This window comes from Anomalospiza imberbis, chromosome 7 (assembly GCF_031753505.1).
Source record: "Anomalospiza imberbis isolate Cuckoo-Finch-1a 21T00152 chromosome 7, ASM3175350v1, whole genome shotgun sequence".
In the NCBI taxonomy this organism is placed as follows: Eukaryota; Metazoa; Chordata; class Aves; order Passeriformes; family Viduidae; genus Anomalospiza; species Anomalospiza imberbis.
The window spans coordinates 27933789-27949802 of NC_089687.1; positions in this window are offsets into that span (position 1 = coordinate 27933789).

The window sequence follows — 16014 nt, forward strand, 5'->3', positions numbered from 1 at the left end:
CTTGAAGATGGGTTATAGGAATAAGCTAATATTTCACTATTTGGGGGTAAGGATGTGGACCTTTTCCCACAAATTTCTTTAAAAATTGCTCCAAAGGGGCTGGGGACCTCTTGTGGGAAATGACCACTAAAGACAAAAGCATTTTGGAGACAGTGCCTCAGGGATGGTCTTCAAATACATTTTCCTTTAGCTTGAAGTTGCTTTTTTATGTTCTTCTCTGTTTCATTTCTTCTGTTGGATTATTTGTAAAGAATATGGGATTATCTGGTAATATTGTTTTTTACCAGACTCAAAGGCAATGGAAACTTTCCATTGCCCTCAACCAAATTGGTTGAAGCAGTAAAGGTCTCAGGGATGATTAATTTCCCTGTAGGTTTAGTAGGTTTTAGGAATATATGTGGTTGTTTAGAGCAGAAAGGTTCTGTGAGTTTTGACAGAAGGAAAGGATGTGGCATGAACATGGCTGTTAGCAGCTTTAGAAGGTGAGCATGCCTGGAGAGGTCATGCTGTATGGCCCAGCTACCTGCAGCCCTTGGCTATGAGCTCACAGCCCCCTGCCCCATGAGCTCAGGCTTTGTTGTCTCCAGTGCTATTGGAATGTGTGGGAATCTTACCCAGGCTGCACATTTGCTGTCACTTGTTGCCAAGAGTGCCAGTCCTACTGTCCATCCCAGTACTGCCTTCCCAATCCCAGCCACTGTGACAGCACCAGTATGCTCACTGTGGAGCAGCTGAGTAATGCACTCTGTCAAAACTGGGATTTTTTGGCCAAGTGAGTCTGCAGCTTGGTGAGATTCTTGATCTAGCCCCTGAGACAGTTGTGTCAGTATTGATGCAGGCCCAAGGGATGAGCAGAATCCTGTACCAGGATCCCTTTTGGTATCTTTTGATACCCTTTTGGTATCTTCAGCAGATCAGGACACCAGATGCTGGGGCTTCCAATGAGTTATTTGTGTGTTGTATGGTTGCCTTGTTTTTCTTTTTTGCTCCCATTTCAGGTAAACCATTGTGAGTTATCGGGAAAGTCTCTCTGCATCTTTGTTGCAAGCCTTTTGGGTTAACAGCAGCAGCTTTGCACTTGTGAAATTTCTTCTGCTCCTCCTAACCATAATCTAATTTGGAGTTTTTTCATCTTTCTGTTTAACAGGAAAGATGCCTGCTCTAAAAATATAGAATATGGCTCCAGATCTCTGTTCTGAGAACAGCTGGTCACGTTCAAAATGAATGCCTAAAGAAAATAGCAAATTTGAAAAGAAATGTGAGTTTCTGAATTCTGGCAAGTGAAAGGCTGGCCTGAGGTAAGCCAGCCAATTCCTGGATGACTCCAGCGCCAGTGTGAGTGCCAGCACTTTTGCCTTCTCTCTTTCACTGCAGAGCTGGTGCTAAGGTTTCAGTTTCACGTAAACTGTTCCCCAAATGGTTAGTTCTGGAAATAACAGCCCAGTTCCAATGATGACACAGGTGACATTTTCAAAATCAAAAACTGGGACAGTTCTGTAGTGACATTTTTAGGGTCTCAAAATATCCCTGCAAAAGACGAACGTATGCTTAAAAAAACATGCTGATGTCACTACTGCCAGTGTCTGCTTCAACAGCAATACATACATACTTCCCTGAGCACAAGGTTTTTTCCAGTTGTTTTAATTTGAAGTAAATTGTGTCATGAAACACCAAAAGTGCTGCTAACATTCATTCGGGTCTTGTCTGAATCGTGAGGCTGAACCAATTTAACTTCAGTTAGTTCAGTAAACCAGCAGGGCAGGTATGCAGCACCTCTTGGATTGTATATGCTCATTATCTTTTAGCCCACCCATTTGATTGGTACACGCTCGCTGGCCACAGCTCAGGTTGGAAATGTCACAGAGGCATTTGTGCACAAGGATGCTGGATGTGGAATCCCAGGGCTGTACAAACCACCACGGGTGGGCAAAGGCTGGCACAGAGAGGGAGCTGTGCAGGGGCTGCACTCGGTGGGCTGCCCTGCCCACCCCAGCTCCTCCTGCGAGCTGCACTCAGGCCTTTGCTCTCCACAAAAGTGCAGCAACTTCTGCTCATTTGGGAGGAACATCTTGACCATGTGTTTTGCACCCAGGAAGAAATCAAGCATTTTTTCAGTTTATATTGGAAGTGGAAAAACTTGTACAGCTCAGGTGCTGAAAGAAACTCCTGGGTTGCTGAGATGTCCTATGGGCTAAAATAAACACTACATGTTCCTTTTGTTTTAACTATTAGAAACAAAAATAGTTGTTCCCAGAGAGTCACAAGTCCCTCTAATTAGAAGTGGGACTAATTTTCACCAAAATACAGGAAATCCTGTATGTTTTGCTAGGTATCCAGTGTTCAGGGCAATATGTTGGAGATACCTCTGCTGATGGGCCAGGGTGTAAGCAGACAAGGAGGTGTTCATGCTGCTCAGCAGTGCACTGGGAGGAGCTGCAGGGCTGCCAGGCATCTGCAAGGGTACTGACCTCCTTCCCCTCAGTTTAAGGACAGCTGCTTAAAGCCCTGCCCTATGTCAAGTGTACACACCAAAAGGTGACAGGTACACAGAAGTAAATTGTAGGCGTCTTGAATGTACCTGCTCTACCCCTTGTTACAAAATGGCTTTTCTGCTGATGGGTATTTCCTACAATGTTTGTCAAACAGTAGGTTCATGGCTTAGTCAGGGACAAAGTTATTAAGGACATAAAACGCCATCTGGATGATGCTAATAAACATAAAACCTAACCTTCAGATGCACTGCAGCAGTGACCAGACTGCGCCAGGCCAGATTACCCTTTGTGTTAAAATCTGAGTCCCATACTAACCCTCGTGGCTGCCCAACCTCATATATTTCACTCTGGAAACCTAAAATGTGGTTATTCCACAGGAATCGTAGGACCAAGTGACCTATCCCTGACATCTTACTGGAACCCTGTCTTAAAAGGACTGATTTCCTAGTAGAGTTTCTTTTTCTGTTTCTAAACAGTTGGTGGTTGCTTTTAAACTTTTATTTAGGATTTCTGTTTCTCAGTTTAGTTGGCAGTTCATGTGGCAAGGAAAAAAACTTTAAAACCCTTTTGCAGGCTGAAAACACCCAAACCTATCCTATAAATGCATTTTGTACTTGTTTATATAAGAAAATGCGGGGATTTTCCATTCAAAAACTATTCTGTGTTCTAGGAATAACCTAGCTATCACTTTACTCCCATAATCTCTTGCAGATTATATCACTGTTAGGGAGAGAGAAGGTTATGCAGGCCTAACCCTAAACTCTTTAGCATTAAAGGATGGTTTTCCTCTGCAGGAAGATTTTGGATTTTTTTCTATGACAGGACACGATTTGTCAAATGAATTTGTGCTTATCACTAGCACTTGCTATTGAAAATTGGTATTTACTAACAAACATCACACAGGCATTGTGATTTATTGTTCTAAATACAACTGCTGTGCAGACAGCAGGTGAGAAGTGCTAGCAAAGGGCAGCCGCTCTGGCTGCCCCCAGCCGTGCTGACCTCTACAAGGCTCCAAGACAAGGTCCAGCATTGCCTTTGATCAGCCGTGCCGTGTTCTCCGAGGGCTTGCACTGAAACCTGTGACTCAGCTTGCAGTCAGGATCTCACCCCTGTGGCTGCAGTGTAAATACATATCTGCCTCTTTACCCACCCAGGCTGAACTGAGCAGACCTCTAGACAAATGTGATTTCATGTGTTATTCAGTGCTATGAGACTGTGAGGAAGATGCACACATTAAGGTGTCCAAATCTGATGCCAGAACTAGTCAGATGCTTCCCAAATGAGCATGCACATGTGCGAGAATTGAAAATGTTGCACTTAAAAAGGACAGAAAGTGAAGCTGCTGTATAATCAGAGGCTTCTCTGTGCTGTCAGGCTGATTTGCAGCTCTGTGTACGGCACATTAAAATAGACAGGACAATTGTAAGGTGCCTGTGAGTCTGGTCTAGCCTTCTGCTTCCAGCACAACCCAGCAGCAGAGTGGTTAAAGAGCTTTGCCACCGTCACTTGGTATCCATTGAACAATGATGCTTTTGGAAGAAAATAAATCACAAAACACTGCAAGCCCTGCCATGCACATTGCTGTGCAAACAGTGGCAAAGACTTGACCACTTGGCAGCATCAATATGTACCCACAGGCTGAGCAGTAACCCAGGCATGGGGAAACTCAGCTATAGGCACACGTGTTATCTTTTTCTCCCTTCTCTATGTAAGCTCAGTATTAGAAAAACATTCTACAGAAATAAATGGTATTTCCACCGTGCCTGTACTATTGTAGGAATTGTTCTGGGACCAAGAGTGTGCGTAGCTGACTCTCCCTTTGTGAAATGGTGTTGATGTTTATTATTCCTATGTGCTTCTACACCTCACCTCTGTTGTCACCATCATTTAATGCTCACTGTAGATGATCCTTTTGTTATCTAAGTTTAAAAGCATCCCCTCTGTTCCCCACAGAGAATTCACCTACTGGAGGTCTCCTCTCTCTGTCTCTGCTAATTATGCTGCTGCTATATGACCACCCCTAATCTCCACAGAGTAGACAAGCACAGATGAAGCTCTTATGAGGAAGGACTAGCTGGCCCCAGCAGTGTCCAGTCTCAAGGGAAAGATAGAGCGGGAGAGTTTTAAGTGCCATGAGGGGAAGTTGGTGTTTTAGTGCAGGGTACAGTTTTCCACCTGCACAAGGATTCTTGCTTCACCTTCACTTCCCAGTGTTGATGGGCAACTTGATGCCATGCAGAAGTTTGGGAAGGGCTTCCCATCCCAGTGCAGTGACCCATGTGTGGAGAGGGAGCACTTGATTTCTCCTCTGCACGCCCCTCTTTCTCTGTCCCGTATGCTCTGCATTTGGCAACGGGGTTTTTTGCTTATTTCTGGTCAGACATGAGGTGTAAATAAAGTAAAAATGCTCAGTCAGTAGCATGTTCTCTACTAAACAAATTTATACTCATGCACTTTTAATACTAGTAAGACATTTGGTAAAAATCTTCATTTGGCTAAAGCCATTATGGGTGTATCACACTCAAATGAAAGTAGCATTTCTGGTTTTCACCCGATATATACTTTGGCTCAGATTTTACGTTCCTTTTCAAGAATATATTGCCTCTAGTTGTCTCCATGTGTAGTGGATTTAGCTTCAGGTGGAAGAAAGTAGAATTTTTGCAAACAAAAAAAATTCATCCTTATGAAAATTGGTTGAAATTTAATAATTCATAGAGTAATATTTAGAACAAGAAACATCAGAATAAAATTTAACTAAATATTCACAGTTTGGGAATACCCATGTTTACTTGCTAACACTTTTTGCAAAATAGGAGCCCAAATATAGGAAATCTGTGCTATTATTCATTACAATTAAATGGGCTTTGGTTCTCAGACACTCCTGCTAAAATCTGCACTCTGGTGAACAAGTCTGTACTGGATTATTTAGTTCCTGCTATTAATAAATATTTCATTGTGCTGATGGAAAATATTCCTTTTGCTTTGTGATACAAGCTTTTTTTTTTTTTTTTTTTTTTTTTTTTAATCCTGAAGGAAATTGAAAATTGAAGGCCCCTTCTTTCTTCTCTTTTTTTTCTTTTCTTTTTTTTCCTCCCTAGGAGAAGATTTTAATGCACAGGTAGCTGCTGATCTGATTTAACAGTTTGTATTTGGGTTAGTTGGCTGGATGTAATTGAGATGATGTGATAGGCTGAGAAAGGTAAATATGAAAAGAGATAAGGACCCCAAATTCATCTTTGAGAAACTGTCCCCTCCTTCAGTGATACTGAGATGCTGCTGAATTCAGTCAAAGCTCCTGACATTAAACTAGGATTTCAAATGGAGAGAGGCCTTTTCAGTCAATGGTCTTTTTAAGGCCATGGAAAACAAGTGAGTTTTCCAAAAACCATTTTTCAATTGAAATATTCTTTTGCCAGAGATGCAATGAGTAATCAGTTCCTGCCACCAGAATGGGACTCTATTGTGTATCAGAGAATTGATGTGAAGGAGAAAACCTGGCAAAAGCATATTTGAGTTTCACCATACAGCCCTGGAAAACCAAGAAAATTTCTAATAAAAACATCTTCTTCCCCCCTTATTTTTATCAAAACACTTATGGAAAGATAGAGGGGCAGGAGGGGAGACACTGGGAAAGAAGGGTCAGGTGATGGGTTTTCTGACCAGGTCAGTTCCCTTGGCTATAGGACCAGAAGACCCTCTGTCCCTCAGGACACTTTTCTTTGTTGATTAATTCTGCAGCAGTCCTAGGGACCCTGGGATTTGTTCTGTGCCACAAGCATCAATGCATACCCTGAGGTACCTGTGCATGCTCTTTGCTGGTCTGATAACCTCTCAGGAAGGCTTCTCTAAACCCCCTCCCTTGATAGCTTTAAACAGGGGCTGTGCACTGGCTAGCATTAATCTAACATGATATTCAGATTCACCCCTGGATGATAATCCAACACTCATCAAAATTGTCAAAAACTGTTTGTTCACCTCAAAAAGAGCAAGACTTGTCTGGCTGCCCTCCAAGTCGTCAGTTTGAGTATTGACTTTGGGACTTAAAAAAACAAAACAGTGGTAGTCAAAGGAGCAATTTCAAGGTAACTGTGCCCAGGGAGTGCAAGTTCTGCCCTTCCTGTACCTGCCTCGAGGTCTGGATGTGAGCTGGGTTCTGCAAGCCCCATGACTGGGCACTCTTACAGATCCAACAGAAGATATGGAAGAGGGAAGCAGGGATGCAGGAAAACAAAATGCCTTCCTCTTCTTCTCCCAGCAGAGCTGATTAAAGCAGCATTGCCTTTTGCCTCTTGGTCTGTTCTCTGCTTTGGGCTTTGTTGCTTCTTCAGTGTTAAAGTGTCCAGCATAAGATGTGTGTTTCTGGCAGAAATCTGGGGGTATGAGGGGACCATCGGTACTTCAGTTATTTCAGTACAAGGTTCTGTGGAAAAGATAGCAAAGTTCACACAATCTCTTGCTTTTTAGGCAGTAGTATAATGTTTCTTTCCTGACATCCAAGTCTAATGGTTGTTTAGGAATCCAGAGCATAAAGATTGACAGTTTTCTAATTCTTCCATTACTCCAGATGATTGATTCCATTTTCTAACTGGAGAAGTTGGCTTTTAGTGTTGAATGAACCATGTTCCAATGCCCTTTCATTATTTATGTTCATTAATGAACAACTCCCCTCCTGCCCTACCACCTCCCATTTGCCCATAATGTAGTGGCCATTATGTCCCTATACCAAAATCACACACCCTTAACTGTTTTTAATAATCTGCGTGTGGTCTGTCTGGCTGTTCTGTCTGTCTGGCACAAGTTTCCAAGGCTATTAAAAAGGAAAAATAGCATTGGCTCCTGTCAATGAGACTAGGGAAGATTTTCAAGGTCAAATCCTGCAGCAAACTGCTTTCTTTCACAAATGTGAGAGACTTGTAAGAACCCCATTCACGTGATAAATATTTATGATTTGGGAGGAGGAATTCAAGAGTAAGCGAAATCTTCTGACATTGACTATCGTGGGAATTTGGGGGGAGAAGGATGGGAACAAAATTAAGGGGAAAACCTTCAGCAATTTTAATCATTTCAATTGCATTTTCTCAGTAATCTACTTTTCACTTGGGAAAAATCCTTTTCCATTGGAAATAGTGAATGGGAGGGGAACTTTTTTCCTTTCCAGTCTAAGTTCTTTATATTGAGCCTGTAAATCCTGAAGTGGGACTCTCTCAGTGGTAAATACTATTGTAGTAATGGATTTGTTGGCATCCCTTAAAGCTGAGGGACTACGTGTATGGATCTGCTTTCCTTCATTCCAAGTTTCTCAGCTGACTTGCAATTACATTGCATGGAAGGCATATATGTTTTCTTGGGGTAAACTGAGATTTTGACCCAGGGGAGGAGTAAATTCTTTTTCCTTTTTCCTTTCTTCATGTGGAAACCTAAGGAGATGGAGACCACTCCCTTTAGACTTAGACATGTTTCTTCACCAAGAGCATTATATCTCGATTAAGGGATGAAATGCATTGAGTAAATATCCCTCACCCATTTACAAAGAATTTAAAGTCTGAGTATCCTAGAGGATTCTGGCCAGATTTTCTCATTAGTAACTGGACATTTCTAGGAAAGTCTGGAATCAATTCAATTCAGCATGATTTCTGTGCAATCTGATTTATCTGTGGGATTCTGACTCTTTTCCCATTAAAACAATTTCAGCTTTTTTCTAGTGGGTCCTTGTGTGACTTGGACTTTTCCTTAAGAAATGAAATTAAATTAAATTTTAAAATCTGACTATTCAGAAGCTTTGAGTAGAAAACATTGTCTCCCTAACAGAGAGATTCCTTTGGGCATGCTGAGGCATCCGCTCAGCCATGTCAGACAGAGACAGGGAAATTTCATATTCCCAAATAGTAGTGTTTTCCTCCTACCACAGTTTAATTTTCTGCTCTATTTGTGCATAATCTAAAGATACTTCTGCATGGAATTAGATTGTTAGTTCAGCTACATCCTCTAAGATGCACCATTTTCTGTGGGTTTTAGCAATTATAATAGTAAGCACAGGTATTTGTGCTCATCTGGCAGGTAAAACTTTGAACTGATGAAGGAAACAAAGGAGAAAAAAGTAGTTTATACACAGAGGTAAATGCTTTGAAATAAATTTGTATGTTAAAAAAAAAAAAAAAAAAAAAAAAAAAAAAAAACAGAACAAAACCACCCTGTTACTCCAAGAAACTTAGCCAGAAATTAATAATTAATATATTAAAACCCAGAAACATCAGCTGTAGAACATCATGTAAAAGGAAAAAAATTTGCACAGTTTGAGTAGTCCATCACCATAATCATAATATTCCTGTGTTTAGTCCAGGGGAAACCAGGGGATAGAGCATGCAGGACATGATGTATGGCACTAGCAGGCTCCACAGATTCCCTTCCCCTGCACATCTCAGACTTCTGTGCTGACATCTACCCCCTCCTTTCTTTCACCTCCCTCCTCAGAGGGAGGGATAATACTAATACTAATACTAATACTAATACTACTACTACTACTACTACTACTACTACTAATAATAATAATAATAATAATAATTATTATTATTATTATTATTATTATTATTATTATTATTATTATTATTAATCTTACTGCCTCCCTGGTCTCATCATACACCCCTAGTGCCAAGAGTTTTGGCCATGATCTCTGGCGCCTGAAGAACCTGCAAGTTCTTCCAGACATATGAGAGCTGGGGCCAAACACACAGGAAAATCTCCAGGACAACAGAGCACTTGCTTTCAGCCTTACCCCTCTAGTTTTGTAATATTCTCATGTAAAACCAAAACTTTCCAGACAGTGCTCTCAAAATTCGGAAAGTCTTGTGCAGAGCATCCAGAGGGGTCATCTGAGCATGGTGTGTAACACTTAGGAGCCCCTGAGTACCACTGCTGACAATTTCCATCCTGGGGAAAATACAAAAGACAGGTTAGTTGTGTTTACACTACATAAAAAAATTCAAGTTGCCAAAAATCAAAAGGAAAAGTTATGTCTTCTACTTCATTTATTTAATAATTGGTAAACAAACCAACTTTCTTGAGAATAATGGCTTAAATTCTGAGATTCTTAGAAAAAAGAATTTTAAATGGGACCTGCAGTCTGTAAGAGAGACAAAGTTACAGTCCCTCCTTCTTGACCCTGACTGTGAGAGAGCTTTATAAGCCTTTATGTGTAGCCTGAATGGATGAGAGGGTGTTTTATCTGGTACAAATAATATTTGGCAACACTAAGCTAAATGCATTTCAACTTTGAGAAGAGAGATATATACAGTGATAAGGTCAGTGATGTTATTTTAAATTAACATTTATTAAATACCACTATTTACTTGATTGGTGTTTGCTCTGCAAACTTGCAAATTTGTAGATGGCAAAGATTTCATAAAGCTTCCCATTTTCAAACTATTTATTATATTTAGGGTAATTCACAGATACAAAATCAATGTACTGCATTTACTCTTGAAATGACTCTTATCCTCTTGTTTGCTTTCAGAATGAAATCAAACAACTTAAACAGAAGTAGGTTAGTATTCCTACAGCCATGCAGCCTACAGCCTGGGCAGCCATGGCTGGAGGTTTGCTCTGCTGGATGATGGTCAGGCTGTGGGTGGAGTGGATCCCTGCTCTCGCCAGGGACCACTGGCTTCTCACAGCCAGGGCTCAGCTGGCAGCAGCCCCAAGAGCTGAGCACTTCAGGACTTTCCCTGTGGAAATGCCTCTGGCTGTGTGCACAAGGCCCAAGTGCCAAGCAGGGTAAAGGAACAGGAAAGGAACTGCACCGTAGAGCATAGACCTGACTGCTTTATGTCGCTGTATCGCTAGAGACCTGCCAACAGCTTCCTTCTGTTCCCAGCACCTTCGCAGCTTTGCTCCCATTTCCTCAGGGCATGTCCTGCCGGTGGCGCATCCCATCTGCGTCTGGCAGAGCTCACGCTGGAACCACAGAATATTGCACCCAGGGTTTCTGCTTTCAGTGCTTAGACACCAGAGCATGCACCCAGGCAACTTAGCATGAACTCGCTGTTATTTGGAGAGAGATAAAAAGCCACTTTCAGTCTCACTGTCATAATAATTTTCCTGCAGCTCTGCTTCTGCTTGATGTAAGTCCTGGAGATGAAGCCTGCAACCTGTGGGCAAGCTCTGCTCTCAGGTCAGCAATGCATGAAGATGGTATGGCCCCAGCACAGCCCAGCTATCCTGGTCTCACCTGCCTGGTCCACGCTTAGGAAAGTTCTGACTTTGGCTTTGTGTAGTTCACTGTTCCCATTGTTTGGGTGTTTGTTTGCACCCAAGATGATTAACCTGACACTGCTGGTGGCTGCCTGACATCGAGCAGAACAAACACAGGAGTTTACAGCACCCCAGCCAGGTTAACAGTTTGCAGAAGATAAAAACTCTTGCATTGCAAATAATGTTTTCCCATTAACTTGTGTATGGCACTGAAATAAAAGGAACCATTTCCTCTGAAGGAGGCCGTGCTAATATTTAAGCTCTGTGCCTGGACATTTAAGGAAGAGCAGATACTGAGCTGAATTCTAAACAAAAGTGTAACGGAAAGCAAATCTGTGTTTTCTGTCTAATTTTCTTAGATGTTAAGGCCTATTTATGATCTCCCTCATGCCTCAGAAACCTCTCTGAAATCAACACATATGTGCTGTCATGCAACCTGGTTATATTTAGCAGGGGATGAATTTTCATTTAGGACAACTGTTTGCTCAAAGCTGATATTGTTTCAGTTTCAGGAGGAGGTCTGGGTTTAGTTGTTACTGATCGGATGCCTTCAGAGCTGCGTGATCATCCGGGTAATGTGTTCTGCAACTACTTTGTATGCACTGGCACCGAGGGTTGCTGCTGCCCCATAGCCCTGGTATTGGGGTCCAGGTCCTCAGCTAGGATGTCCAGACTGACCCTCCCCAGCACTAATTTGGCTCTGCCAGCTTGCACCAGCTCACGGTATCATCCTGCCTGCAAATGGCAGCAGTAAGTTAAACAAAGAAGTTCTCTTTCTTACTTTGAAGTAACCAAAATTGAGGCTATAAGACAGCCAAGGTGGATGTGGGAAGGGGTTTCTTTCCCTAACCACAGAGTGACTCTCTGTTTTCTGGGAACAAATATCCCCACTTCTAAAGTCTGCAAGCTAAAGCAACCTGAAATCTTGCCTTCTCTGCCTGTGCATGCGGAGAAGGTTCAAAAGGAGCTGAAGCAAGTGCTGCTAAGCACAGGCACACAATGCTCTCACCTCTAGCCCTGCTGCTGCAGCCCTGGACCTGTCCTCTGAGCCCACAGCTTTACCTTGCTTCAAAATCCTCTGCTGCATGAGTTAAAAAAGGAGACTAATGAGAAAGTCAAAGGGGCTGACTTTCACCAAACCCGAGAAAGAAGCCTTACTCCACCCAACAGTGCTGTGCTTGTATATGGATGTAGGAAACCAGTCTGTTATTTTTCTGATTTTGGATGGATGGAACTCACAGTTTTCATTTTTGTTGGGAAACAGTAAGCTGACTCTTAGATGGGCAACCCTAATAGCACAACTGTTTAATGAACATTACTGTTTCAGCATATGTGGATGTGTACACACAGCAGACAGCACATGAATAGTTGGTAACAGCTGGAATTTAATTTAACAAATGATCATAGAAAATGTAGGGCTGACTAGTAAGGTGAATTATTGGCTTTTTCATCACTGAGATTATGAACCACATCCAATCCAGACCAGAGAATTAAAAAAAAATTTTTGATTAAATGCAAGGAGTCTTCCAGGAAATTTGAGTACAAGCAGGTCAGTTCTGTTTCACGGTTGCCAAGCAGAGGCTGTGGGAGGTCTGGGGTCTGTTGCCAGCTGCTAGTGGAACATTAGGGACCTGTGACAATGAGCTAACATAGTTTGGACCCTACCTTTAAGGATGCTGTCCCAGTACTCAGTATTAGAAACCAGAATATGAAACAATCTTCCTGAGCAAATTCCCTCACACGAACTTACATAGCAGCATCTCCAGGAAACTGTGGGGCTGGGGACAGGGGAGTGTTGTGAGGTTTTTGGGGTTTGGGGTTTTTTTCCCAACCTAATGTATCAACAGACTCCTAACCAAGGGGGTTGGTTTTTGTAAGTTTGAGATTAAACAGAGATGGCAGTTTGGACATACTAAGGAATTTTTTAAAATAAGGGCATTTTCATTGTTTGCCATCATTGCTTTCCCCTAAGAGAGGATGGTGTTACCATGTGTGAGAACGACTTGGTCTGGAAATCTTGCATCTGTTTTATCTACTGGCTCTTGCTGTGAACTAATGTGTTTGATTAAAGATTTTAAGCTGTATGCTAACTGTTGGATCTCTTCTGTTTGACGTGTTAGGAGTCTGAAAACTTCATTGGGTGCTTTAAATCTAATGTACCTAAACCCTGCTAGGAAGTTATTTTTGTTGGCTATTTCTCAAGCACCAGCAATGTGGCTTGGTGATGTGTGAAATGCTAATATCAGGAAACTTTCCTTCTCAAGTAATTCACATTAGAGAATGAACAGATTCCATGAGACAGGATGAAGCCCCCAGGCCCCTGTCATGAAGTCAGCAGGAGATGTTTTCCTCCTCCTTAACCCAGGGTGGTTTTTTTGTTTCATATTAAGGCGTTTTGGAGGAAGTGATCTTCCTAAACATTGGGCTTGTGCAGAGTGCCGTGTGTATTTTAATATCCTTCTGCTGGGAATGGAGAGGAGCTAAGAGGCAAGAGAGAGCCTGGCTGGGTGCAATCTAGGGGGTCAGTGGGCTGAAGCCTCAGTAGCCCCTGCTCTGCAATGGTCTTGGTGCTGCATGGGTGCTGAGCACTGCCCCGCAGTGAAGCAGTGTTTGCACTCACTGCAGTGGCATCTGCAGCTACTCACGGCACAGATGACAGGTTAGATCTGCTTCAAGTGTCCCAGAAGTCCCAGGACTTGTCATTTCTCCAAGTTGAAAGATATAGCTGAGGATTCTAAAAATATTGCATCTTCCCACAAGAAAGTAATACATTGAAAACCGTTAGCGTTCATTAAGGGCACTCACCCTGACCATGCCTAAAAGCAAGGGAGTGTCCACTTAAGAGAGTACATATTCTTCCTATTTTAACCCACAGAAATCACACTTAAAAATTCCCCTGACAGACACTGTCTCTATAAATAAGTCCCCGTCACCTCCCCCGGGTACAATAACACAGTATACTAGAGGTGTCAAACATACGGCCCATAGGCCAGATCAGCCCACATATGTACTCAGAACTGACAGAATCTAATCTTTCATCTGAAGAAAGAAAAGTCTCTAGACCTCAGAGGTTTTTTGGTTTTTTTTGAAAAGGGCTTTGGCAAGGAGTTGGAGCTAAGGAGTTCAATAACATCTGCTTGCATCCACGGGCAGCCAGACACAGGGATGGAGGACAAGAATTTGTTGTTGACTTCATTGGGATGTCAGTGATTTAGAAGACTTACCAAGCCTCACATTTTTAATTTGTCTGAGAGACCATAGTTCAATATAACACCCTGAAGAAAACATAAATGTTCATTTATGGCTAGTTAACCACTTGTTAGATATCTTTTGCCTACACAGTTACTGAAAAGAATTTTCCTCCATGACACTTATTCCTCTTTTTCCTTTTTGTGCTGCAGTGATTCTGTAGCCACTATCATAGTCTGCTTGAGGCTTCATTTTTCTGTACTAAACCAGCCAAGATCCCTGTGATCTATGCCTCCCTGGCCATCCTAATAGTCTTTCTCTCTACCTGTTTCATCTTTCCTGAACATGTGTGGTGATAAGAATCTGCCTGGTGAAGTCTCCTGACCTCAAACAGGGCTGTTACTGCTACCTTACTTCTGGGGGGATTACTTTGCTTTACCTGCCACAGCAGATGCCTTTTTCTCAAGGCCAAGTTGTGTTTACTTGCATTTGTCCCGTGATCAGCCAGTACTTCTCATCCACTGCCATTCCCTGACAATGAGCTGCCAGAGCACAGCAGTGATGCTGCTCTGACTCCTTACAGCTTGTGGTTGGACACATATGCTGTTGAATCCCACCCATTTCTATCACTCCAGTCATCCAGCTCTTCCAGTTCTCCTGCTCCAGAAATAGCCCTCCTATGTACTTCTTTCTCTACCTTTGTTTTGTCAATCCAACCATCAAAACCATAAAGCAAATATGAAACACTTGTTAAAAAAGGACATTTAGGTGGTTTTATGTCAAGTTTTCAAATACAGAAGATTTGACTCATTTATTTTTTGTAACAAACAAAACAATAGCAAAAAATGGAATTGCTTTCTCTTTCGAAATTATTTTGTGTTGGTTTCCCTTTTGACCTGGAAAGTAGAGTGTGGATATTACTTTGAGAAAGTGCAGTGATTCCTTACATGTCCCAGCCAAGTTGGGTGAAATCCTTTTATCTGGAGTCCAAGACACCACTGGGATGTGCACTGCCCCAAAACTTCATCTGGAGCTGTATCAGTACCAAGTAGCCAGAGTATTAAGTTCTGCTCCTTGCCCCACTCAAGGGGGTGGTCACAGGACATGGTCATAAGAAATTTTGGCAGGTATTAAGTTATCTAAAGAACATGGTTGACCTCTGGTGATCCAGGACTTTACCTATAAAGTTGTAGAAGCATAAAGATGTCTTCTCCTACTTGAGATATTTGTGAGAATGTGGAGATTTATAATTATTTCCTGATCAGGTCTCAAAGCCAGTTACAAGAATTCCTGCCATCTTCCTTTCATGTATAAGAATGTCTTAGCTGCTCCGTGCTCTCAATTCCTTATTCAATAGTGAAGGAGTCACACCAACCTCCATCAACTATCTTGAAGGGCTTTTATAGCATTTAAGCCTACTTCTGTTTATGTAAGCACTACATCCCCAGGCACGGCCATTTAGGGCACATATAACCTTTTCAGCCATAAACCCGGAGAATCCTATTGAGGTGAAACTGGAAACCATCACACCCACATGGAAAACACCACCATAAAATATCAACAGGAAAGAGAAGGTTGAGGCTCTTACTGTTCATTCTCATTTAGGAGACAGAGACATTCAGCACTGACTCACTGAAAACTTTACTAGGGGAAAAATCATCAAGATAGATCTCTTTTCAACCACAATACCCAAGTTGTTTTTCATTTTATTCAGTCAGGTTATTTCTGCAATGAGACTTTCGCACGAGGCGTAGAGTGCAAGCCAATATACCATATTCATTGGGCCTGGGAAAACCAAGATTACTTTATTTTTGACCCTTAAAAGTTTCTGATATCTCCATTTGGTTTCGATTTTCTCAATCTCCAACATGATGCTGTAGCTGAGTAGAGCATATGGTCCTAATAGATATTCAGTCCAGATGTTAGTTGTCTAATATGTATCCTGAACGGCTGTGCCGAGCAGCATATAAGAAAAGCTGGTGGAGCAGTTAAATAAGGAACATGCACATTCCAGTATTCTCACCAGTTTACGAAAGTTAAAAGTTCCAGATTGCAATACCTCCGGTTCTGTCACTTTGAATTT